The following is a 26,338-nucleotide window of genomic DNA, read 5'->3' as shown; positions in this document are numbered from 1 at the left end:
TATCTCCAGCCTTCCTACCGTCTGCGCAATCACACGGTGTCGTCACTTGTTCTCTGTGAAGTCTTTGGCAAGGTCTTTAGTCACCTGACCAGCAAAGTGCAGAAAAGCCAAGGGAGGCACAGGCAGGCATCCGCTATTTCAGGGAAATTACACTGGATTATTAGTTCAGCGGTAAGGACCATCCAGTGGGGATTCCAACCTGGGGGGGGGGGAGATGTTAGGGAACCTTATTTCCTAGATTCTTACCTCAAGAAAAAATGCATAAAGAGTACAAAATGCCCTGGTGGTAGTGGCGCATGCCTTTAATCCCAGCACTCAGGAGGCAGAGGCAGGCAGATCTCTGTGAGTTCGAGGCCAGCCTGGGCTGCAGAGCGAGATCCAGGACAGGCACCAAAAACTACACAGAGAAACCCTGTCTCGAAAAATACCAAAAAAAAAAGTACAAAATGCATAACATCTAGAAAGAGATTGTGGTAGCCTTGGTTAGCTCCAGAAAGTCAAACTGAGTGGCTAGAGGGCAGAAGTCAGCAGAGAGGATTCTGCAAACTCTACCCTTCCTTTCTCTTTGGATTGTGAACCACTTCAGTGTTTCACTGACTCAAAAACAGAACAGGAGGAAACAAAAGACATGTTTGAAGGCGCCAAGGAGCTAATCTAGCTTTGACATTGGAAACCCAATAAACTATCTGCATAATTGTCTTGCTAACACTCAGCTGGACATAAACCTTGAGTCCTATCAGGTTCAGGCAAGTGTCCGGTTCAAAGAATACATTTTATCTCTGGCCCTCATGAAGTTTTGCCACTAAAAGTCAAGTTCTGGCACCCAATAACAAATGTTTCATGCTTATGCAGCATTTTATAATTCTTTTCTCTCTGTATCAACTGTACTCTTTTTTCTTACTACTAAACAAGAGTGTTTCACAAGATGTTATTCATTCATCCTTCCCCAGGGTAAATCCATAAAAATTCTTCATTCCACTGACACATATGTGCCTGGTTTTGTTTGCTTTTTTTCATTGTTGTTACATTTTTACGGCTAGTGAGCTGACTCCAATCATCCCACTTGGACTCTGCCCACGGCACTGCTCAGAGTGAAATCTAAAACCCAGGCTGTGGCCCTGGGAACCAACCACCTTCATTTTAGATGTCCTACTTTCTGAAACATGGGCTGAAATTGCATTTTTTTCTCTCAATGGTTAAATCCCTAATTCATTCTCTGTCATAGCCCTGCCACCAAATAAAGATGATCTGTCCTTCTAGTGAGAATTGTTATGAAAGTTTTCCACTGCAACTAACTGTGTGTGTTTTGTGACAGGGTCTTACTGTGCAGCACTGGCCAGCCAAGAAGTCACAGAGCTCTGCCTACCTTTCCCGCCCAAGTGCAGGGATTAAAGGCTTGCAATATCATACCCAGCTTGAATATATATATATATTTCAATACAGGGTTTCTCTATGTAGCTCTGGCTATTTTGGAACTAGCTTCGTAGACCAGGCTGGCCTCTAACTCACAGAGATCTGCCAGCTTCTGCCTCCCGAGTATTGGGATTAAAGGTGTGCACCACCACACCCTTGTATTCTCCTTTATTACAAACACTCTATTGGGATTCCAGGCAGCCTCCATTTTTCTGAATCTGGGCTTTGTCATTCACTAGTCCAGATTTGATCACCTGGTTTTCTTTCTCTGTGTGGTATATTTGTAGAAGAAAGGAGAATCAGAAACCAAACCCCATGGCTCATCACAGCAGAGCACTCCCATTAAATCAGGGATCGCAAAGGCCTTGTACTTAACCTGCATTTAATTATAGAAAAACAGGTACATACACATAGGAGCAGAAATAACACACAAGCACCCATATAGCCTCCCACTCGAACCCACTCTTGTCTCCACTTTGTCGCATCTACTCCAACTGCAGTACTTGCTACCATTTTAAAGACACTGACATCTTACACTAAGTAGTACAACTCAAAACTCCAAAACAAATTCCTTTAACACATATCACCCGTGTCTTACTTAATAGTTATAAAAACAGTCTGTGTTGTTATCTCTCCTTGATCCATATTCAAATTATTCAATGTGACTATTACAACAAGTGTTGCTAAATTTCCCTTTCTTGGGGAGGTGTAAACAGTGTCTACTCCCTGTCCATAAGGTCCCAACTATAAACCTATGTATGAGTCCACACAATTCACTCTGGAGAACCAATGAGCTTATTAGGCTTCCTTCCAGAGCAGTGGGTAAGGGGTTACAGGCAGGAGTGAGGGTGCCCTTAAAGCGGCCACATTGGAAAATCTGCACGGAGTCTTGATGATGACTCCCCCATAGTTTCACAGAGGGAGCACCCTCTCCAGGCATTGCCAGCCTATCCCTCCTGCCCCATGTGCACTTAGGGCAGACTTACAGACAACTGGTTGGAAGGAGTAGCTAGATACTCAGCTGACGGTTCCATGTCCTTCCCTCTGTGAGGAAACATCAATTGTCATCAAGCTGGGCTGTGATGGTCTTTTGCAAGCATGTCCAGCTGAACTCCTGAAGATGCTATTATGTCTGACATGGAAGATAGTCCTATACAACGCTATTGTCTTTAAATTCAAATCAAGTAAAAATGACATGTTGCGTATTTGCCTCATTTAATCTACAACTGTGCTTCAACTTATTTCCATAATATTGATCTGTTGAAGAAATCAAGACAGTTGTTCTGTATTGCTTGTGACTGAGACAGAGATAGGAGTCACTGAGTTAAAGTGCTCTGTCGCCCTCCAGGCCTGACAGCCCAAGTTTGGTCCCTAGAACCAAGAGTGGAAAGAGAACTGACACCCCAAAGTTGTCCTCTGACCTACACACACACAATGTGTCATGCCCCTGGCTGCACATGCGCACATGCACGAGCACATACACACAAACAAATAATGCTAAAGACCTCTTTAAGTAGTACCCCTCTTCATGTGACTATAAAGTCATATGTAACTACCAATTAGAGCTTCCAGTGGGTATGAAATAACATTCCTATCATGGCTTGGCATAGTCACAAGGATCATACCACAGTTTTGGTACTTCATAATTGTGCAGCTGATCAAATTACCTCGATGAAGCGTTGTTTCTTGTTATCTACAAAAAGAATAAGTGTCTGCCACAATAGCAAGGTTCTATTAGAATTGATACAACAAAGCACTCAAGACTTCTGTTTGAAACCTCTGACCATTGGAGCAAACATATTTTCATATAACATTTGGAAATCTGACCCTTTAAGTTAACATCAAATCCATATGGTGGGTTGTTTAAAAAAAAAAAAGTTATTATTTCAGCCTGGGAGCTGACTCAGTGGAACAACGCCTGCCATGCAATCATGAATACTGAGTTCTGACCCCCAGCACTCACACAGGCCCATAGTACGTGTCTGTAACCCAGCACTGGCTAGAAGTTTGGGGGAGATAGGTGGATCCCTGGGACTCACAGGCCAGCCAGCCTAGTCAGTTGGTGAGCCCTAAGTTTCTTGAGAGATCCTGTGTTGAAAACTGAGAATCCTCGAGGAAGACAGCCGATGTTAACCTCTGGCCTCCACACTCATGTGTATGTGTGCACAGTTATGCACACACGCATGCACGCACACACGTGTATGCCAAAACAGTGATTAGCTGTTTATTGAATACCTTACAATGTATCCACCACTGTTAGTGAATTCACATTTCATCCTTATATTACTACTCTACAGAATAATATTTATCCTTATAGTATGAATGAGGAAACTGAATCTTATAAAGATGAAATACTTTCCCAGGCTCACACAATGTTACAATATGAACTTAGTGTGTTTTGAGTACTTAGCAGGAGCTCCTACCCTGTCTTTCTAGTTGTGAATAATACCAATTTTGGGGGGACAATATAACATCTATGATGTCATATTAACCAATCAGCTCATCCCTGTTGGAGTTAAGTCCAAAGGAATAATTCATTCTTTTGAATCCTCTTCTTTCCATGGGATAAAACCAGCCAAACATGCCAAAGCAAGCCAAGCCTCATCTTGTTGGTTTTTCCCGGGGTGGGAAATACCACATGTTTGCTGCAGACAGACACCTCCTTGTTCTTTCAGCTTGTTAGATACTCAGGCTCATCAGAATTTCTCAGGTCTTTGGAATGGGAAGGCAAGGAGGGGTGAGATGAGGCCAGGTATTAGCATGATAATTGCCATTAGGACGGACAAGGCGGAAAAGGGGGAAATAGAGGCTAGTGTGGCCAAAGAATGGCAAAGTCAGCTATGGTGTCTTTTACCAGCCAGTCTAGGAAGCTTTGGAACCAAGTAGGGGAATGTACATACAACAAGGGGTACTTGGAACCATGGAGGGCAGGAATTTATAATAATGGACATCTGTTTACCTGTAGTTAAAGCCCAGTGGACAGGGTTCAAAACAATGGATTCTGCCTGAGGAGGGGAATCTGGGAACGGAAAAATAGAAAGCCTGGGAGTTCTTAGTGTGACTATATCATGATCTATAGGAATATACAGTTATTGTATTCAATGTAAACATATTTTACATATATATTTAAAATATTATTCTTATGTTCACCATCTAAGATGATAAAAGCAAATCTGAACAAATTAGTTTTCACTAGTAGGGTGTATAGAAAATGAATTAAAGCTAAAAGTTATTATTTTTACATATTAGTGATTTTTAAGCAGCTTGTGAAATTCCTAGAATAAATAAAAGAAGTCATTCAATTGCAATATTCAGGAACCCTTGGAGAGAATAAAGGAAAGTTGGTATTCTGGGGCAGACCTAGTTGTCACAAAGGACAATGAGTTAGTCTAGGGTTTCCCACCATCTGAGTTAATTCAGCATTCACTGAAAACAAATGTGAAAGGCATTGCACCGTTGATATTGCACAATAACGAATGCAAACATTTTCTACCTTGAGAGGTGTGTGGTCTAATTGGATGGTAAAGGTGAGTTAACAGACAGTCATAATGAATGTGAGAAGTGTTGTAATCAGGACAGTACCGGGCACTAGAGAGTACTGTCTAACCTGGGTGCAGAGATAGGGAAAGCAAGCCGATTTCCTGGAACTCCATAAACAAATTTTAAGGAGGACTTGTATTGGATCTCGTTCAAAGGAGCAGGCTATTCAGGACTGGTGAGCCACACTGGCTACAAGCTTGGGCTCTGTGCTCATGCCAGCTAAGTTCCAGTCGAGATGGTACACTCTTGGGCCAACGACATGCCGCCACTTTTCAACTTAATGCCTTCATCCATCACATCAAGATTGCAATATAACACCTCGCTCATCAGATTATTGCGAGGGTTAAATGGAATGACTATTTTATAAAGCACCTTTGAATTAACTTTCCATTACTGTGACTGATGCCTGGGCTCTGACACAATGGAAGAAATGTTCATTTTGGCTTCTGGTTTCAGAAGTCTCTATGATCCCACAGTGGTCCTGCCTGTGGTGAGGCAGAGCGTGGATGGAAATGAAAACTGCTCTGTAGCAGGAATCTTAAAAGTTCTTATTAATAAAATCAAACCTGAGCCAGGTATTGGGGTGAACTGGAAGATCAGAGAACCAGAACAAGCCACAGCTACCTCACCTCGCCAGATCCTCAGCTGGTCTTGTTTCCTCAGACTGGAGGCCTCTGAGTCCTCATCCAGAATGGGTCTCAGCTGAACTGCTGCTAGAAGCCTGAAAGCTTAACCAGACCAAATGCTTAACCATCCAAGTGCCTCTAGTTTCTGGTGTTCACGCCTTATATATCTTTCCTTTCTATCGTCACTCTCTGGGATTAAAGACTCGCTTTCTGGGATTAAAGGCATGAGTCACCATGCTTGGCTATAACCTTGAACACATGGATTTCTGTCTCTGGAATACTAGGATTAAAGGAGTGAGTGCCACCATTTTCTTTTTTTTTTTTTTTTTTTTTTTGGTTTTTCAAGACAGGGTTTCTCTGTGTAGCTTTGTGCCTTTCCTGGAGCTCACTTGGTAGCCCAGGCTGGCCTCGAACTCACAGAGATCCGCCTGGCTCTGCCTCCCGAGGGCTGGGATTAAAGGCGTGCGCCACCAACGCCCGGCAAGTGCCACCATTTTCTAGCCTTCGTATATAGTGGCTGTTCTGTCTCTGACCCCAGATAAATTTATTAGGGTGCACAATATTTTGGGGAACACAATACCACCACACTGCTCACCTCATGGTAGCTAGGAAACATACAGAAGGGCCAGGGTTCCAGTGTCATGTCCCCAGTGACCTAACTTCCTCCAAGTAGGAACGCTAAAGGTTCTACCATGTCCCAGCAGCCTAGAGAAAAGACTTCACTTAATACACAGGTATTGGGGGGAAATTTCAGATCCAAACTATATAGCTCTTGGTACATAACTCTAAGTTAATATAAATTATTCATCTTAAATATTATTTGCCCTGATGGATCTGAAATTGTATTTGGAGAGAACTAAATTATGATGTTCCCTATGTTTAGCAATTCCCTTACTGGGTTGGCACAAGGCTTTTAATCTCTTCATCTGTAGGCTACTCAACAATAAGGTGATGTTTGAAAAATTTGTTTGGTGACAATTTTTTCTTCTTTTTTACTTTTTTTTTTATATATATATTAGTTTTTCAAGACAAGGTTTCTCTGTGTAACAGCCCTGGCTGTCCTGGAATTCACTCTGTAGACTAGGCTGGCCTCAAACTCAGAGATCCGCCAGCCTCTGCCTCCCAAGATTAAAGGTGTGGGATTTAAGGCGTGTGCCATCACCACCCAGTTCACACAATATATCTTGATCATGACTTTCCCCTCTTAAATCCTCTTCACTTCCCTACACGCTCAGTTTTATGTTTTTTTCCCTTTCTTTCTTAAAAAAGATAAATCAGGGGTTGGGGATTTAGCGCAAGGCCCTGGGTTCAGTCCTCAGCTCTGGGAAAATGAGAGAGAGAGAGAGAGAGAGAGAGAGAGAGAGAGAGAGAGAGAGAGAGAGAGAGAGAGAGAGAGAAAAGCACACACACAAAAATCCAAAAAACAAAAACTTAAATAAGCAAAAGATCAAGAAGGCAAATGAGACAAAAAATCTACCAAAATATCATTTAGTTCTTTTTATTGTAGCCAACCACTCCTGGGCATGGGGCCTACCCTGACATGTGGTTGATATACTCAGTGAGACTCCGTTGAAGAAAACTGACTTTTTTTTTTCCTCTGCCAGTCAGTATCAATTGCAGATAGCTTCTTGGTTAGGGGTAGGGGACCCCATGTCCACTCTCCATCTCAGTGCTGGGACCCCATCTGGCTTGAACTTGTGTAGGGTTTTTTTTTGTACAGAGTCTTATTCTTTAGCGTAGGCTAGCCTGGAATTCCTGTGTAGTCAAGGCTAACCTCAAACTCATGATAGTCCTCCTGCCTCAGTCTCCGAAGGGCTTGGATTATGAACATGAACCACCCATGCCTACCTATGAGCTTGTTTTTGTTTTGTTTTGTTTTTGTGAGGAGTTTAACAAGAGGTTATCCCAACCAGGCTGTACCTCAAACATTCACCAAAAAAACCTCTCAAGCAACAGGCATTGCTCTGGGTGTGTTGGTATTGTTGTACAATAATGAATGCAACAACCATGTTCTGTCCTTCAGAAGCTTGTGCTCCAATTGAACTGTCAACTGTAGGTTGACAGATCGCCACAATGAAATGTATGCTGTGATAAAGACAGTACAGGGGAATAAGAGAGACATCTAGCCTGTGCTCTCACTCATTCATTGACTCATTCCATCAGCATTTGAGTTCCTCAGACATACCAGAACTATGTTTCATGGTAGGCCTACAAAGATGGTTTCTACATAATGTTTTTCCCAGGCAGCTGACAGCTGAAGGAGAGAGATATATCATGCATTACAACACATACACCATATCAGTGTATAGGTACTTTGAGAACCCTCCCAGATATGAGTAACACTGACTATGTAACTGGCAAGGTTTTATTAACGTAAGCTTCTAGCTAGGCCTTAGGGGGGAAAAAATTCCTAAGCCAGCACCAGTAGGGTGGGAAGGTTCTGGAAAAAGGAGGCTGCTTTTATAAGATCCAAAGTACTCATCAAGTATATATTCAGGTTAAAAGGCACAGAGACTGATCGAAGTTAGTTTTGTAAAGACTTTTTTATGGTTTAGAAATCCCGTTCATAGCATTTTTAAGCGTGTCTCCAGCGTTAACCTGAAACCTGTCTGCTCACCACGCAAGGGCTTCTCTCCCTGCCTTTGTCCCGCCCACAGGTTGCAGGAACCAAGATGGAATGAAGCAGAGCCTGCCCTTTGGCTCCAGGCCTTCTAGGTCCCTCCCCTCGCCTGCTCCCTTCCCCTACTCATCAGCTTCCCTCCTTCCTGACCCACCTGGCATCACAGTTGTCTTGGCTCCCACTTCCAGTGTCTCCAGAGCCTCGGACTAGTCCCCATTCCGACTATAAATCAGCCAGTAATAATTGGTGTGCATATCAGTCAAATTGGATTCTCATGTCTTCCTACAATGGTCTTCTTCCTTGTCTCTTCTCAGTGACTTTCCCTCCTTGCTGTGGCATTTTCTTTCCCTGTACCCATCTTGCTTTTCATACCTAAAATGCCATGCTTTCCAAATCATTACTATGTATTGCCCAATCTAGCATGCCATCAATTAAAGTATGCAATATTATTTTATGTGCTAGTGAAGAAAAATGCCCAAGATGGGAAATTTAGCAAGAGATCTTAGGTAAAGCTAAGAAATCAGAACTCTGTGTCCATAATTTATGGATACATATGTACATAATGCAAGAGAAAAACTCACCAGAGCACAGAAAAGAACATCTTGTATGTCTCCATCTTGGCACTAATAGAGAGAGAGAAAAAAAAAAAAACTCATCTGAGAATTTAAATTATAAGCTGTCACTCATGGCTAAGGATGGAGCTCATTGGTAGAGTGCCTACCTAGTAGGTACAAGGCCCCAAGTCTGACCACTGTCCTAGCAAAACCAAAAGAAAAGTAAACAAACAAACAAACAAACAAAAAAAAAACAGCCTGCCATTCATGTGGGGAGTAAAATTTATGGTTAGTCTAGGCCAAACATCTTCAATTTAATTTGAAGTGGTCTCAGAATGACAAGCAGAAGCAAAACCAAGCCCTCAAAACAAAGGTTTGCATTGCCCAAACCATAAACTCCTTCCTCTAGCTACAGTCAAAACCAAAGCCTTTCATGTTTAATAGAGCCAGACACCAGTCATCCGTAAGATTTCATTGTGGAGAGGTTTGGACTATGATCTCCCTTTTGTGTGTTTAAATTATGAGAACAGTACGTTGTGTATATTATGACTGCTCCAAAGCTCTCGATCAAAGAATGGAGGCTTTAGACATCAACAAATCAACCATAACACCAGGGTGCTGATTTAGTGCTCCAGGGAGCCATCTCTAATTCCCTGACAGTTCAGAACTCTTTTGTCTGGCAGCTTAGGCTCACCCTTCCTAGATGGTAGCTTTCACTAAGTGCCATCCTGGCATCTACAGATATGATCATAAACTGCTGGAGACTTGAGCCTTGAATATAGGCAGACCCTCTGAAAGCTCCTAGGCTAATTCTAGGCTTTGCAGCTAGAAATTACAAATGCTCGCCAGGCGTGGTGGTGCTTTAATACCAGAATTAAGAAGGCAGGAGGACCTCCATGACTTTGAAGCCAGCCTGATCTGATCCAGTAGTGAGTTCCAGGGCAGTGAAAGTGACATAGTGAAACCTTGTCTCAAAAAACTAAAAAACAAAATGTTGCAGATTTTGAGAGGGAACAAAAAAAGTACTGTAAAACAAGACCTAGATGGGAAATGTAAAACTCTAGATTCTTCTATGTAGGAACCCTAGGGACCATCCAAGGAAATTCCCAAGGGCTGTCCAGAAGGACTATGAGCTCTCTAGAGGTTTGTATGGCTCATCCCTTTGCGTAACTCAGGTACCTGTTCCTGTCTCCTCAGAGAAGCCACTTGGCAGTTTTGTTTGTAATAGCCCGCCCACCTCGGATGCTCCATTCCTTAGTCCACTTGTTTTAGTCATAGCACTTATCATTAAAGCTGCCTGAAGTCCTCAGTTAATTGTTAACTTGCTTCTTTCTTTTATCTTCATAGAAGACAAGGACCTTGTTCAGTTTTATGAACCTAGCCCAAATGGTACCAGACCCAAAAATATTTGTTGAATGAGTAAATGGAGAATGAGTCAGCAAATAACATAAGAATGGTAGCTAATTATTTTAATCTCAGAAAAATTAAATTTCCTGATGTAAAGTTTACACCATGCTTTCTTGGGGAATTCATGCTCTAGTGAAGCAGGCAAAAAGGCTCTCGTAAAATAGCTCTTGCTTTGTGCCTACCGTATACACGGCTCCCAATAAAAATGTGCTGCATGACCATACCTTATATGTCCTTTATAAAATTCTACTCTAGGGAAAGTACTGTGTCACCATTAGCAGACCTATGTAATTATTAATCAAAACAGTAAAGAGAGAGGGCGAGAATGGAAATAGCTTGTAAATTATTTGAAAAATGGAAAGAAATTAAAGATTTAAGACAATAGTTTTTCAAGTTAGAAGTGGGAAGTATCCTATTGCCACATGGTGGAAGATCTGACTATGGGTGGCCTCCAAGTCTGGGGCCACTTGAGTACCAAGCCTCAAGCACCAGAAGACACCTGCTGGGACATGAAAATGTACCTACCACCGAGCAATCAGCTATGGCCTTCCGGAGCGCCGGGGGGGGGGGGGGGGGGGGGGGGGGGGGGGGGGGGGGGCGGGTGAGATGGTGGGCAGGGAGACACACAGTTTTGTATGAAACTGTGGGAGCCTGAGCAGTCAGTTCTACAGTGTTCATCATGGCCTGGCACTGTGTGGGAAACTGAGGAGACAGAGATGACTAACGCTTTGTCCTGTAAAACAAAGATGCCATTGCTACTGCCCTATGCAAAAATGCTATAAATGATATCTTCAGAAAGTCTGAATGATGCTCCTTTAGGAGCAGCTGAGATTGGCATCTCCCTTTGAAAAGGCTGCCCTCATTTTTGTGAAAGGCGCATCCTGTCTTTCCAGTTGAAGTTGACCTGTCACTTGGGGGGTTAGTGATGACTGTGGTACAGGTCAAGGAACTGGTTTATCAGCTCTTAGGGGTACGGGAAAGGAGGTCAGTATTACATGATGAGTAGAACGAAGGAGGGAACAAGATGAGTGCTAAGAAGAGAGAAGAAGAGGAAGAAAGGAAATACCGGCCAGAAAAAGAATGTACTCAATGGATACATGTGAAAGTAACTGCAAATCTTGCATCCTTGCAGCTCTCTATGTACTCCTCCACCCAGGGATGAGAGAGAGAGGCTCTGGAATGGTCTATGACACTGATCACAACTTACTCCGTTTCCTCTGCCAGTGTCCACTCCCTTCTTTCTCCCCTATAGTTATTATTTTGAAAGTGTAGTCTTTATAAAAATGCCTGATTGGAGAGGGTATCAGCCTGAATGAGCGCCTTACACTCTAGTTTTATTTCCACAATAAGTCATCCTCAGGCATTGTGTCTGAGCTCTTAATGTATACTAAGAGAATGTATACATTCTGCATACTGGTAGGTGTGTAGATCAGATGGCTCCAAATTATGAACAAGTAATAAATAAACTTTTCAGAGACTCTCTAAAAACTGACATTTCTTTTAGAAATATTTCTGTCCCTGGTTCTTTAAGTAATGTGATTCTTTTGAGATCTTTAAGAGCAAAAATGCTTCCCTTCTGCTTAAGAAAGTTACCACGGTTCAATAATCCCCAAATAGACCTGTGACAATATGAGCCAAAGAAAACCTTGTCATTTGTTAGTCAAAGGTGAAGGGGAGGGGGAGTAGGAAGTGAGGAAGTGATAACCTGGTGGCAGATTGCCTCAGCCAGGTGGCCCCACTTGAGAACCAAAGTAGCTAGCCGGTCGTACTGGAGGATTTCAGGGGAAGTGGTGTTTTTAGATGACCTGCAAGTTGGGCTGGCAAAATGGTAAAGACGCTTGCCTCCAATCCTGATGACCTGGGAACCACATGGTGGAAGGAAGGAGAGAACGGATTCCTGCAAGCTGTCCTGTAACCTCACGTGTGTCCACTAACATCCCTGCCCCCAACTCACACACTCATGGACATACACACACTGAATAGAATAAAATTTTAAAAAGTTACCTGCCTGAGACAGTTAGTTGATTGGCTTGATCAGTTTGGGAGGCACCTAGGCAGTGGGACCAAGTCCTGTGCTCATTGCATGAGTTGGCTGTTTGAAACCTGGAACTTATGCAGGGACACTTGGCTTAGTCTGGGAGGAAGGGACTGGACCTCCCTGGACTGAGTCTACCAAGTTGATCACAGTCCTCGGGGGAGGACTTGTCCTGGAGGAGGTGGGAATGGAGGGTGGGCTGGGGGTAAGGGGAGGGCGTGGGAGGGGGGATAATAGGGGAACCCATGGCTGATATGTAGAACTGAATGGTATTGTAAAATAAAAAATATATATCACAAAAAAAAAAAAGGAAAAAAAAAAGTTACCTGCCAGTTATCAGCCTGGAGGAAATGGAAATGTTCAGAGAGATGAAAGCATTACACACTTGCATTGAAAGAATACCAATGACTTTGAGATTCTCCATTTGCCTGGAAGCGAGCGCCTAAGACTTGAGCATGCCTCTGTCTCTAACATGGCACCTGGCATACAGCAGGTGTTTCAGCAAATTATCATTGAGTGATTGAATAAAGATATTTGAGATCCGTGACTGTATCTCAGGAGCTAAGGATATCCTTGTGCTTCCTAACAGCAGGAAATTTGCCCTCCAGGAATAAAAAAAAAAAAATCCTTTTTTAACTTTTAATGAGCCTTCATTTAACCTTGATTTGATTTTTCTGAGTTGTGCTCCATATTAACTGGAAATTTAACTTCAAAAAAACTGGCTCCAAGTGAGATAAAATTATTTTTTCATTTCATTGCCCTATTTAAAAAAAAAAAAAAAAAGGCAGGTTTATTCTAGGATCTGGGGACTGAGCCTAACTAGGGACTAGCAGATTACCAAAGGTCAGTTAGGCCCAAATCATGGGGACCCCCAAAAGACCACCACAGAGACCGAATCTCATATGTAAAAATAAAGAGCCTTTATTTCAAGCTTGGAGCTTTGGTCTCTCTGTCTGTCTAACACAGTCGTGAGAGCAGAGAGCCCCGAGCCTAGGCAGGGAAAATTTTTATCATAGACAAGGCTGCAGTGAAGGGATTTCCAGGTTCAGGACCCTGATTGGCTGACATTTGTCTGGAGATATCAGCAAAAAAGGAGAAATAGGTGTGTGCTAGACTCAAGGGGATCTGGCCATCTTATCTAACCTTATCTAACATTTGGAATGTTTGGGGTGTCAGGTACTTCTCCATCCCTGGCCCATCCCTGGGTGGATCCCTAGGTGGTGTCAGCTTATGGCTATTCCTGAATCCGGGTGTTGCCTACCAGTAAGCCTGTCATGGCAGCTGTGTGGTCAAGCTGTTTTGCCCCCCACCACACACACACACACATACACACACACACACACACACACACACACACACACACACAGTCAGCATTGAAACAAAGGAAAGTACCTTGCAGAGCTGGCCTTCTTGACGGAGCACACAACTGTCACTGAAAGGTAGAAACAGAAATCCAGCTCATTCGGAATTTTCTATGCCCTCCAGACACAGACTTGAAACCTGGGGGAGGAGGGGATCCCAAAGTCACAGCTCTAGTTTAGGCACGAAAACTTCCAAACACACTAGCTTAAAACTGAAAGACAGAAGAGGTAAGCACTGGGGATTAGCATCTGTTACTGAGAAAGAAAGCAGATATGTGGGTATGTTTCTAGTTCAGTGGCTGTGAGCAAGGTTGGTGGTGGAAGTTGATGGGGTTTATACCCTGACCCTGTCCCTTAGTGCTATTATGTGGCTTCTCTGAGACCACATGTCTTCTATTAGGAAAAATGCTTAAAACATTGCCTGGCACATAAGAAACGCTCAATAAACACCAAACTGGTGTTACTATTACTACTATTTTTAAATGTTCTCTCAAAGTTCGGACAAGGCTCATATTTGCTTAAAATACTTCAGTGGCTCCTCAATTTACACCTAGCCCCCAAGAACTTCAGGTTCTTAAGCACAGCCCACAGGGGGATTCCAGGCTGGCCTCTGCTCACCCGTGTCGCTCTGATCAAGCTCCCATAGGACTCCAGCTTCACTTAATGCTCCTTGAGGTGACTTCTCTTACATCACTATATACATCCTCTTCCTTCTTCTGGAAATATCCTTTCCCCTCTTACCTAGCTAATAGCTACTTGTCCATGGACTAGCTCAGCTATCACAGCTCCCCAGAGTCTCCCTCCCCTCACAGGATCAGCTCGGCTTAGGGACCCCTCCCCTAGGCTCTTACTCGCCAAGTCCCTCTGCACCATGTCCCTCATCTAACTCTGCCAACACGTTTCCTTCTGTTTCTTCCCCACAGCATCTCTTTTTCTTCTCCAATACATCTTCAGTAAGTATCAAGAGAGGTGCTGCAAACAAACAAATTCTTGGACTCTTAGAAACTTTTAATGTGAAAGTTGTAGAAAATGAGGAGGCTTTAGAAAGAGAGGACAGGGGCTGGAGAGGTGACTTAGTGGATAAAACACTCGCCTGGAAAGCATAAAGACCAGCGGTCAGATCTCCACGTAACAGCTGCGCAGACATGCCAGCTGCCTGTAATCCCAACATTCAGGAGACAGGATTCAGGTGCATTCCCCGAGGCAAGCTGGCCAGCTAGGCTAGCTCACTGGCTAATTCTGGGTTCAACTGAGAGACTATGCCTCAATAAATAGAGTGCCATTGTCAAAGAAACTGGATGTTGACCTCAGGCCTCCTCATCTATGGGCACACATGTGGCATAAACCCTCTGACATACACACATGTACCCACACACATATACACACATGGAAGCTCACCTTATGCATCCACACAAATTTAGCAATTTTTAAATGAAGGATCTTAAAAATAAAGTATCCTATAAGGATCAGTACAGTAAAAAAACTGAGGCCCAAATAAAAGCAATCTGGGCTTCCATCTCATCTCCACCCTCTTGGGAGCCTCCCCACCTCCTGCCTCCTCCACCCGCATGAGGGCCTGGACTCACACTTCCTTTCTGCTTCTCCAGTTCTCCTGCACTGAGTAAGAAAATGTCAGGAGTCACATTCTTCAGTGGCCTATGTTTTGAGGTTGTTACCTGATCCTGCTGCATTTCCGGTGAGCACCCATAGGGCTGAGTCTGATCCTCTACAGGGAATTCTGGGTAGTCAAGATTTCAGGCCCTTCTAAGCAGCTTAGGATGCTTGGAGGTAAGTGATCCCAGGGTTTTCCTGATCTAGACAATGCAGAGCCTGTCTGTCTGACTAGCAGCCCAAGGTTACTATACTCATTGCCTTTCCCATCCCTAAGTATCCCATGGGGCCCCAGGTAATCCTTTAAGTACCTCCACGGGTGGAAACACCAATATGCTACACAGTGATTAGAAACACGATAGTTCAAGGTCAGGCAACACCTCGGGGCAGAAGTAGGAATCCAAGAGGAGCTCCAGCCAGCAGGGTGCTGCGGTTTCTCCTTCTTTTTTGTTTTTTGGTATTTCCCATTCTGACCACAGGCTAGAAATCAAAAGTGGATCAAAAGGCCAGCTAAAGACAAAAATCACACCTCTGAATAAGATTTTACAATGAACAAGTCATGAGTGGCCGTCATAAAATCTTTATGAACCTGTTCCGGCAAGCTGCCAGTAACACAGCACAAACAGATGCCCCAAGTTACCCAAGGGAATCCCCTTTTCTTTCTTTGGCATTTGAAAGCCTCCCCCAGAAAAAAAATCCAGAATTAATATTAGGAGAAAAAGAGGAAGAAAACTTCTAGAGTGTATTAAGGGGAAACTGCTTGCCCTACAAGCACAAGGCCCTGAGTTTGGATTCCTGTAGCCACGTAAAAAGCCAGGGGGAGTATACCTGCAGTTCTCGGGCTGGGGAGGTAGAGACAAGTAGAGAGACTTTTAGAAACTGCTTCAAAAAAACAAGGTGAAGAAAGATAGAGGACCATACTTTGACGTCAGCCTCTGGCCTTTACACACACATGAAAATACACATGTAGAATATTATTTTAACTATGTAAAGATGTGGTACATTTGTTTATGCTGCAGAATGTTGCTTTAACTGTGTAAAGGTGTGTTACTTTTGTTTATGCTGCGTTTGTTTAACTATGTATAGATGTGTTACATTTGTTTCACCTTGCCTGCCTAAGGCACCTGATTGGTCTAATAAAGAGCTGAGTGGGCAAGAGCTAAGCAGGAAAAAGGATAGGCAGGGCTGGCAGGCAGAGAGAATAAATAGGAGGAGACAGAAGTAAGAACGGTAATAAGCCCAGAGGCAAAATGTAGGCAAAGAGAAACAGATTAAGTTAAGTTAAAAGAGCTAGCCAGGCTAGAGAGGTCCCCAGAAATCCACAAAGATACCTCCACAATAGACTACTGGCAATGGTCGAGAGATAGCCCGAACTGACCTACTCTGGTGATCTGATGGCTGAACACCCTAACTGTCGTGACAGAACTCTCATCCAACGACTGATGGAAGCGGATGCAGAGATCCATGGCCAGGCCCCAGGTAGAGCTCCGGGAGTCCATCAAAGAGAGAGAGGAGGGATTGTATGAGCAAGAGATATTGAGACCATGATTGGAAAAAGCACAGGGACAAATAGCCAAACTAGTAGAAACACATGAACTATGAACCAATAGCTGAGGAGCCCCCATGGAACTGGATCAGGCCCTCTGGATAAGTGAGACAGTTGATTAGCTTGAACTATTTAGGAGGCCCCTAGGCAGTAGGATCGGAACCTGTCCTTAGTTCATGAGCTGGTTTTTTGGAACCTAGGACCTATGCTGGGACACTTTACTCAACCTAGGTGAAGGGAGGAGGGGCCTGGACCTGCCTCAACTGAATCTACCAGGCTGAGCTGAATCCCCAGGGGAGTCCTTGCCTTGGAGGAGGTGGGAATGGGGGGTGGACTTGGGGGAGGGGGTACGGGAGGAGGGAAGACAGGGGAATCTGTGGCTGATATGTAAAATTAAATTAATTATAAAATAAAAATATATACTGCTTAAAAAAAAAAAAAAAAAGAGCTAGCCAGAAATGTGCCTAAGCTAGGCCGAGCATTCAAAGCTAATAAATGATAAGTCTCTATGTCATGATTTGGGAGCTGGTTGGTGGCCCAAAAGAAAAGCCTGGTATATACACACAGAAAGAGAGAGAGACAGGAAGAGAGGGAGAAAGAAAGAGAGGGAGAGAGAGAGAGAGAGAGAGAGAGAGAGAGAGAGAGAGAGAGAGGTGTACACTCACAGACTGGTGCATACATGCTTGAAAACAAAGAGGATTATTTCTAACTATCTGAACACTTATTTGTGTCATGCCAAGACCTTTTTTCTTGAGGGGGGGGGCAGGGGGAGGACAATAAACATAAAAGTAAGTAGATCATTATTTCCACTCTCCCACAATTTAGATCATTCATTAGTTTAAAACAAAGCTAAAAACTTGTCCGTTCATCATGGTGCTAGAATGAATAGGGCTCCTGCTCTGGCACGCTTAGGAAGGATGTGTTCTGTGGCATGTGTTCTTGCAAGACACCTTTCAGCCTGGTGTGATTCCTTTTTGCTAATACATCCTAGACATGCCAGAGCCCGGCAGCCTGGAGGGCAGGCTGCAAACTATGCTGGGGCCCAGGTTTCCCCTCCAGCACATGCGCTCCCTTCCCCCTCTGGTCCTGCCATCTCTGAAGGGTAGGAACTTTGCCCAGGGAGGAGTCAAGGGGGAGGAGATGGTAGCCAGGCCAGCACCCACTCCACCACACCAACAGGAATGGTATGTAAGGCAGGTCCCAGCCTAGTGTTCCACGTATACACTTGGTTTTCTTCATGTCCTCTTTGCTAATGGTTCCCCATTGTTTCCCCCCTAAACTCATTCTCTGGAGTCCCCCCACCATGTTTGCCTTCCCCCCTGCCTTGGATTGGCTCCTTGTAGTCAAGGTAGAGGCTGACAGCAGCGTACGATAAATCAGGTTGGTCTAGTTTTGTGCCTTGGCTCCTTCTGTTGCTGGCTCTATGACATTAAGTGGCTTGACCTCTCTAAGCCTCACCTTCTACACCTACAAAATGAAGCCACTGTGAGTGCCTAGCCTGCAAGTATTTAAAAAGAACAACCTATTTGCCAGGTTCTTAGCCAGTGCCTCAATGATAGGCACTTAATATATTAGCTTCCTATAGTGCTATTTTAACATTGATGGAATCACTGGTATCAGGAGAAGTGGAGTTTTCATGGCACAGTCTTATATCGAGGGGCTTGGATGATGCCTACAACGTTAGCCTCAGCCTATCTGTACCTCCCATGATTCCACAGTCAAGATCCTTTAGTAAAGCACTGAGAAATGTTTAATGTGTAACAAGATACTGAAGACAATGTTGTCGAACCTGCCTCCTAGCAAATAAAACTATGTAATAATTTTTACTTGTTCCTTGAGATAGCCTAGAAGTTTGCCTTACTTAAGAAAATCCTTAATGACAGGGTATTTCTATGTAGTGTCAGCTCGCCTGGAATCCATGATCCTCCTGCCTCTGACTCCTCAGTGCTGGTGTCTCAGGCATGTATAACTATTGTCTGGCACTAATGAATTTTTAATTCTGCTTCCTATATGTTTTGTTATTATTGCTGACATTTTTTGTGTAGAAAATATGCATCTTTTCTATTTATATTTAGTAATTATCGATTGATATTGATGATAACAATTGATAATTACCTTTAAATTATCAATGAATTTATTAAGATTTTTAATTTTAAATTTAAATTAAATTCTAAAAATTAAATTAAAAAAATTTTTAAATTTAAAAAATCAATTAAAGACTTGGCCTTTGAAAATGAATAATGGCCATAGAGATTATGGTGTTAATAGAATCACTTTATAGTTTATTTTTCCTCTGAGGAGCTAAGCCAGAGATTGACAAGATGGCCTCTTGCACCTCCTCCAATTGAAGATCAGATGCCTGGAATCCTTGAAAACCCTCCATTTCTCATTTTCCTCCATGTATGCTCGGGAAAGAGCCAAACTCCTAAAATAGGGTAGGTGCCACCCATATTTTTCACATCTAAATGTCCTTTGAGGATGCATCCACACTCATTTGTCAAGATCAAAGGTTTAAGCTTACCTTCAAGGTCAAAAGATGACTTTGAATTCTTCAAGAAACAGGAAATAATGTCCTGCTCAGGCTGGCATGTGTTGCCCTGCACATCAGAGAACAAAGTCACGCTTTGGACTCTCTGAACACAGATTTCAGAAGCATTCAAGCAATCTGGAGAAGGCAAGACACAGCCAGAAATACAGACCTAGTTTAAGCTGGAGTGTGGCAAAACATGTTCTCACTCCAGTGTTTACCATAACTAAGCCAACTGGCCCCGTGTTTCCTGTCTTTTCCCTTGCTCTCTGTCAGCACAGGAATCAATTCTTCCCTATGCACAGTCCCACCATTGATCAACAGAATAGCCCAGGCAGGCTGGACATGCAGAAAAACCAGTCAGATTTAGTGATGGCTTGTCAGCAAGGCACCATGCCGGACACTGGGAAATCAGAGAAGAACTGGAAGCTTCTTACTGAAGGGAAGAAGCAAAACAGTTAAACAAACCACCAGGAAATGATGGGAGAAAGCAGGGGCTGTGAGACCAATGTCAGGACACCTAATCCATCTGTCTGGGGGACGGGGTTGGGTGAGGGAAATTAGGGTCTTGGAGCTCTAACAGACCAAGGGCTTGGCAGGTGCTCACTGAGCCAAAGCAAAGGCACGGTGTGGGGGACCAACAGGAGGTTCAGCGGCCAGAATAAAAGGACCGGGAGGAGAATAGATGGGTTGGAACTGAATAATGATTCCTCTATCAGAATATTTTACTTTCAACTAGAAAGGTCTAAAGGTTGACTCATCGGCTTGTCACTCAACTCACTGGTGGTGACTAAATATCAATGAGTTTAAGGGACGCTTACCGTTAGCCCTCTGTCCTGATCCATGAAAAGAAAGCTTAAAAAGTGCCAAGGTCAGAAAAAGTACTGGCCAAGTCCCTACCCGCTGCTTTCCAACTCTGATGGACAAACAAAGGCCACCAGCAAGTGTCAGTCACGCAGGAATGTGCTGGGGCAGCTCTGAGGCTGGCCCTTCTCCCAGCTCTCTTTTCTTTTGGGCGGGTGAATTTGCAAACGGCTTGCTTTCTCTGGAGATGTCAGGTCTCATACCCAACACGCAGCTTAACCAAGCGCAAGCACAGCCCTGCTTTCAGGCGCTCTCTCCACAGTACATTCTCTCTGCCCCACCCACGATGCCCTGGGGCCCTTCAAACCGAACCGCGCACAGCTCTGTGGAGACAGAAAGTCTGCAAGAAGGGAGCCCATCTGGGGGGCAGGGGCAAAAGGGTGTGGCTAGTAGATCGCTTTCTCCTGTAGGCTTTAGGAGGAAAAAGATAAGGTCATCATTTCAGACAACTCCTTGGACATTTCGGTGTAAGAGAGCAAACTTTCAGATCCTTGTTCACATAGAAAGTAAATGGCATTCTTAGGTGTTCAGGTTAATGTTTAGCATGGATGATATCCTCTAACCCACACAGTAATCTTATAGTGCTTGTTATTATTGTCCCCCTCTCCCTGAATTCCCTCACTATAAATTGGGGATCGTAGCTCCTAACAGTCATGTAGGCATCAACGAGTAATATATACTGTGACTCGCCCGTATCAAGCTCTGAGAAAAGGTTACAATTTTTACCCAAAACTATGGGCCACACAAAGGTTAAGAAATTAGGATCGCACAGCAACTAAAACGAGGCCGAGATTGAACTTAGGTATCTGGGTCTCAGAGTCAGATTTCTTTTCTTTTTTTTTTTTTAATTTATTTTTATTTTATGTTCATTGGTGTTTCACCTGCATGCACGTCTGTGCAGGGTGTCAGTAGGCCTGGAACTGTAGTTATAGACAGTTGTGAGCTGCCATGTGGGTGCTGGGAATTGAACCCAGGTCATCTGGAAGAGCAGTCACTGCTGTCAATCACTGAGCCATCTCTCCAGCCCGGTTTTTTTTTTTTTTGTTTTTTTTTTTTTTCCCTTCGAGACAGGGTTTCTCTGTGTAGCTTTGTGCCTTTCCTGGAACTCACTCTGTAGCCCAGATGGGCCTCAAACTCACCGAGATCCGCCTGCCTCTGCCTCCCGAGGGTTGGGATTAAAGGTGTGTGCCGCCGCCGCCGCCGCCGCCGCCGCCGCCGCCGCCGCCGCCGCCGCCGCCACCACCACCACCACCGCCCGGCCAGAGTCGGATTTCTTAATAGCAGCTTTCCCCGGCATGCCTGCACTGCTCTACAGAGAAACTGAAGAGGAACCAATGGGTTTTGGTTGCTACACGGATGCCAGGGAATCCCTCTGGCTCGCGTAACCCCTGGTTCTCTAAATGTGTCCTCTAGTAACATCCCAGGAGCTGGCTAGACATGTTTGTGCCTAGACCCCACACAGAGCTACAAGACATGGAACACAGGCTCTACCATGTTTAAGTCTACCATGGATTCACAAGTCACCAGGGGAGTCTGAGGAACACTAATTGCCAGAAGTCCTGGTCCAGGCTTTCAGCTCTGTTCCCTCACGCCTACTACACACAAGGCTCCACGGTGAATGTGGCTCTCTGGTTTTTTTCCCACTGCTTTATAACTGGCTTCAACCTGTCTTCCCTTTGCTTTGGTAAAGGTATCAAAAGGAGCTGAATACAGGGGTGACTTCTACAGCCCCGAGTCTTGCTTTGGGAAGCCCCACTGGCCACTGGCTCTTAAGGAGCCCTTAGTTTTTATTAGCCTTTTCCGGGAGACTTCACTAGGGCTGTGTGTGACCTGGTAAAAAGGAGCCATTTATTTGAATCCTCTCCTGAGTGAGAAGCTTTTCCTCAGACCTTGGTCCAGGTTACAAGAGCCCTCTATATGCTTACCAGTTTTATTAGACTACCAAATGAGAAAATATGATTTGTTTTTCCCTTCACATATTTAGTTTTAGAAGTGGCTTAGTGCTGAGAGACGAGGAGTTGCATTGTCCAGTGGTAAGAGTGATCTATGGTTGGTATTTCCACTGTTCAGAAAGCAACCAGAGTGATCATTGGTCATGGATCCTTTGTGCACCACGAGCTACCCTGAGATCAGGGCCCCATGAATAGTCAGCCCCTCTGGGAAGGGCTGATGCAATGTTCCTCTTCTGTAAAATGGGCACAAGAGTCATTGCTTGCTTTCCATAGACACACACCTCCCGAAGCAAGGAGACCTGATGTCACCTAAGAACAATTTGCTCTTAGGCAATTTGCCTTTAGTCAGTAGTACTCGCATTTGTCAGGGGAGGGGAGCTGGCAGCTTTCTGGAAACTTTGACATTTGCCTTCAAGTCTCCCAGGGAGAAACATAATGGCTCCGATACACCTTCTCCCAGGAAAAACCAGAAGCCTCCCTCCCTTTGTAAGATGCCCAGAAGGAAAGACTTGGTGGGTAGCCTCTGATTGCGTGCCAGGAAAGGGTGGAGCAGGTTAGACCTGCCTACCCAGCCTCCACCGATGAAATGTCAGCCAGAACATGAAATATCCCTCCCCGAAGCCACAATGTCATGTTTGGTGCTCATTCCCTCTTGAGAAGGAAGGCAGCCAGAGCCGGACTCAACTCCCAGGACCATTGAGGCTCTGCAGTGACTGGATGCCACCATTTTTTAAAATAGCATTTTCTTCCTTGAAAATGTATACATTATACAATGCATGTTGACCAAATCTATCTACTACCACCAACTCCTTATAGTGCCCCTACCCCATCTCCCTCCCAGATTCATGCTTCCTTCCTTTCTTTTTTGTTATTAATAACTGGGATTATTAGTGCTGTCCTGAGCACTCTTATTTAGACCTCTGTCGGGGTTGACGTCACAGTTCTGGGAGACTGGACTTTGCCACCTGCCTCTGGATGCTCCCTTGCAAAGGACTGCATGTGTCACTGTCACCTGATGGATGGGAAAGCAGTAGGTGCCAAATTCCACCCAGAAGACTGATGTGGCAGTGTTTAGCTGAGTCAGTGGCAAGAGCATCCGGTCATAGAAGGAACAATCACCTTGTGCTGCTGGTCAGTTTCTTCCAGGCACTCTCTCTTTTCCCTGGACACATCTGGATGTCAACCAGCCCGAACACTTGAGGGAATTTTATCCTTTGGGAAAACTTAGCCTCTTAATTTCTCAGTGCCTCGATTTCCTTAAATCCATCTTTAATGGGATGCAAACAATCTGTGGGCATTAACCAGTTAACACAAGCAAATGTCTAGTGCCTCATGTGAGGAATGTGGTAGGTACGCAGCAGTATTAATGACAGCAATGCTTCTCCTAGTCCCCTGGAATGTTGAAGTTGCAGGCTGAATGAGGAAGAAACACCGTGGAATGGTAAGGTGCCGAAGGAAGCTATTTAGCTGGTTCCCACTCCCATCCATGGCTCATCTCTCCCCTTCTCTCATCTTAAAGAGCTAGTGACACTTCTGTAACTGCACGCGCACAGACACACACACACACACACACACACACACACACACACACACACACACACACACAAAGCCTCATTGCCAAATCTGTTCTCCATCTGTGACTTAGTGTTTCAGAGAAGCAAGGCTTCTGTATGATGTGCCCATAAGGTCAAAACTTAATCCACCTTTCCAGGTATCTAGGTTTTGTTCTAAGGAAATTTTATAATTGCTGGAAGAAATACCAATGAAGCTAAGACCCCCAAAGGCCCTACCAACATCTCAATGCTCAGTGGTACAGGAGCACTTGTGTGTGTCCTTGATACAAAGTAGACTCAGAAGATCATTTCTTAGCACTTCCAGGAGATTACTAGAGGTTTCCTCTGATTGTGATTGAGAGATACAAGACTCTTATTAGAAGAATATTTGTATATAGCTTCGATATGAGGGACACAAGCATAGGGAAGAGGTTAGAAACCTAGGGCCCCACTTGGTTTGGAGTATGCAATGCATCCCTCTTCTTTTAATGCACTTAGCAGCCTGAGGCCCTTATCTCCATGAATTATGGGTATACACCTCACTCCAAACAATGTGTCTAGTTACCTGTTAGCACCTTAGAACCCCCACTTATATCAGCAGGCATGCACATCTTACTCTAAACAATGGGAAAAGTTTCTCTTCCTCTTAATGACCAACAAACTTAGATTCTACTCAGTCATACTGTGTTTATCTCAAGGTACGGGAGTAGGAAGGCCAATCCACCTGAACTGTGGTTTTTGTTTGTTTCATTGGTTGGTTGGTTAGTTAGTTTTTTGAGATTTATTTATTTTTACTTTATGTATATGGGTGTTTTGCCTGCAAGTATGTCTGTGTGCCACATGGGTACAGTGTCTACAGAGACCAGAAGAGGACATTGGGTCTCTAGTTACAGATGGTTGTGAGCTACCGTGTGGGTGTTGGAATCAAACTCAGGTTTTCTGGAAGAGCAGTTAGTGCTCTTAACCATTGAGCCATCTCTCCACCCCATGAACTGCTTTTGAAATTATGCACAAGGCAAACTATGTCTTCATAGTAAACTTTTAGAGGAAATCCCCATTTACCTTATCATGCCTATGCATAATTGGGCATTCATATGATTAAAATTAGATGCATTATGGAAAAGGACATGCACAGGAAAAAAGATTATATAACAATTTGCCAATCAAGTTAGTGAGTTGCCCACATTTTTGCCTCAGCTCTTGCAACCAAATTCCTCTGTCTCTTGAACCCCATAAAAGGAAACCCTAACTACAATCATAGTACCTTCACTCATGTGGCTTTCTGTCAATCTATCTAACCTGTAATATTACTTCACTCTGAATAAAGTTTCCCTGCTACTTTGCAATCCACGAGTGTCTTTATTTAATTCTTAAATAAGATGCCAAGAATCTAGAAACACTCAGCCCAGACCCTGACCACTAAGGAAACTATCCCTTCTTACTGAACAATAAGGAAAACATATACCCTGGCTAGTAAAACTCAAATTATACTACCTGCCACATGGATAGTGAAGGCTAGAGAATGAGCAAGCAGGTAGGAGGGGAGGCCAGAGAAGTGTCAGGGAGTGTCCCTAAATCATGAAATCAGACCAAGGACAAATTCTCCACAAAATGGTGTGATGACAAAGAGCACAAGTCAAGTCTTTGGAGCAAACTGTTGGAGAATCCATCTGTGTAGCATAGAAAGGGTCTCATGGAAATCTGGGGACATTTAGTTAATGGCTCCTAACTGGAAAATTAACTTTGGGAGAGAGAACACATAGAATAGAGAGAGTCCTTTAACATACTAATAGTTAAGTCATTTTATTTTCTATAAACCTTAGGTGAGATTTAGTTGGATTGGACTAAAACAGATCCTTATAGATCTCCTGAGTTACTGTGAAACAGGGTCTTGTCTAACTTCAAGGGAGTAAAAAGGTATTTTAGATCATCTTTCCACTCTGCAAGCTGTACCTCCATCCCAAAGATCAGCTACCCTTCTGAAGTTGAATGTCCACAAAGCCACCCCATTACAAGAGCAGCTATGCATGTAGTGTGCATCCTTTCAAGTCTGACTCTCGAACAGAAGTAACCAGAGAGTGTAAGTCATTCTCTATCAAAATCAACTGGAAGTATGGGCTCTCTTTCAGGTTGATGAGCTTCAAAATGACCTGAGGCAAAACCTAGCCGTTGCCAACCTTACTGAGGCAGAATGCAATGTAACCAGAGACTACTGCATTTAGGGACCTGGAGAGGTAGGAACACTCTCTTCAAGCTGAAGAACATTGTCTGAATGATTGAGATGTTCTTTATTTGTATGACTGTTGTAGTTAAGACCCTAAGTGACTCCTATAGTTCATGTATTGAAGGTTTGGTCCCCAACACAGCAGTGTTCAGAGGTGCAGCCTTTGGGAGGTGACTGGATCATGAAATTTCTGACTTCATTAATGGTTTGATTCATTTATGGATTTTTTTTTGAGACAGGGTTTCTCTCTGTAGTTTTGGTGCCTGTCCTGGATCTCGCTCTGCAGACCAGGATGGCCTCAAACTCACAGAGATCCACCTGACTCTGCCTCCAGAGTGCTGGGATTAAAGGCATGTACCACCGCTGCCCCATTTATGGATTCTTAATGGAAAATTAAGAGGTGGTAGAAACCCAAGGGATTGTGGGAAGAGAGAAGAAATAGGCCATTGAAGGTATGAACCTGAAGGGTGCATTTTATCCCTGGCTCCTTCCTCTAAGTCTTTAC

General features: G+C 43.9%; 1 long non-coding RNA gene across 2 annotated transcripts in view; it reads right to left on the bottom strand.

Moving 5' to 3' along the window:
* Window positions 1-20,434, bottom strand: part of LOC143267817 (uncharacterized) — a 28,834-nt gene extending 8,400 nt beyond the window's left edge. The window contains exons 1-4 of one of the 2 annotated variants that reach the window (XR_013043363.1): window positions 20,062-20,434; window positions 19,235-19,378; window positions 13,588-13,695; window positions 8,781-8,822 (exon numbers count right to left, since the gene is read on the bottom strand). This is a non-coding gene — a long non-coding RNA (uncharacterized LOC143267817). The remainder of the gene's footprint in view (window positions 1-8,780; window positions 8,823-13,587; window positions 13,696-19,234; window positions 19,379-20,061) is intronic. The other variant, XR_013043364.1, reaches the window with a different exon arrangement.
* Window positions 20,435-26,338: the final 5,904 nt, after the last annotated feature.

Source organism: Peromyscus maniculatus, chromosome 11, assembly GCF_049852395.1.
Source record: "Peromyscus maniculatus bairdii isolate BWxNUB_F1_BW_parent chromosome 11, HU_Pman_BW_mat_3.1, whole genome shotgun sequence".
Taxonomy (NCBI): Eukaryota; Metazoa; Chordata; class Mammalia; order Rodentia; family Cricetidae; genus Peromyscus; species Peromyscus maniculatus.
Note: the sequence above shows the minus strand (reverse complement) of the source record. Positions and strands in the feature narration are given on the sequence as shown.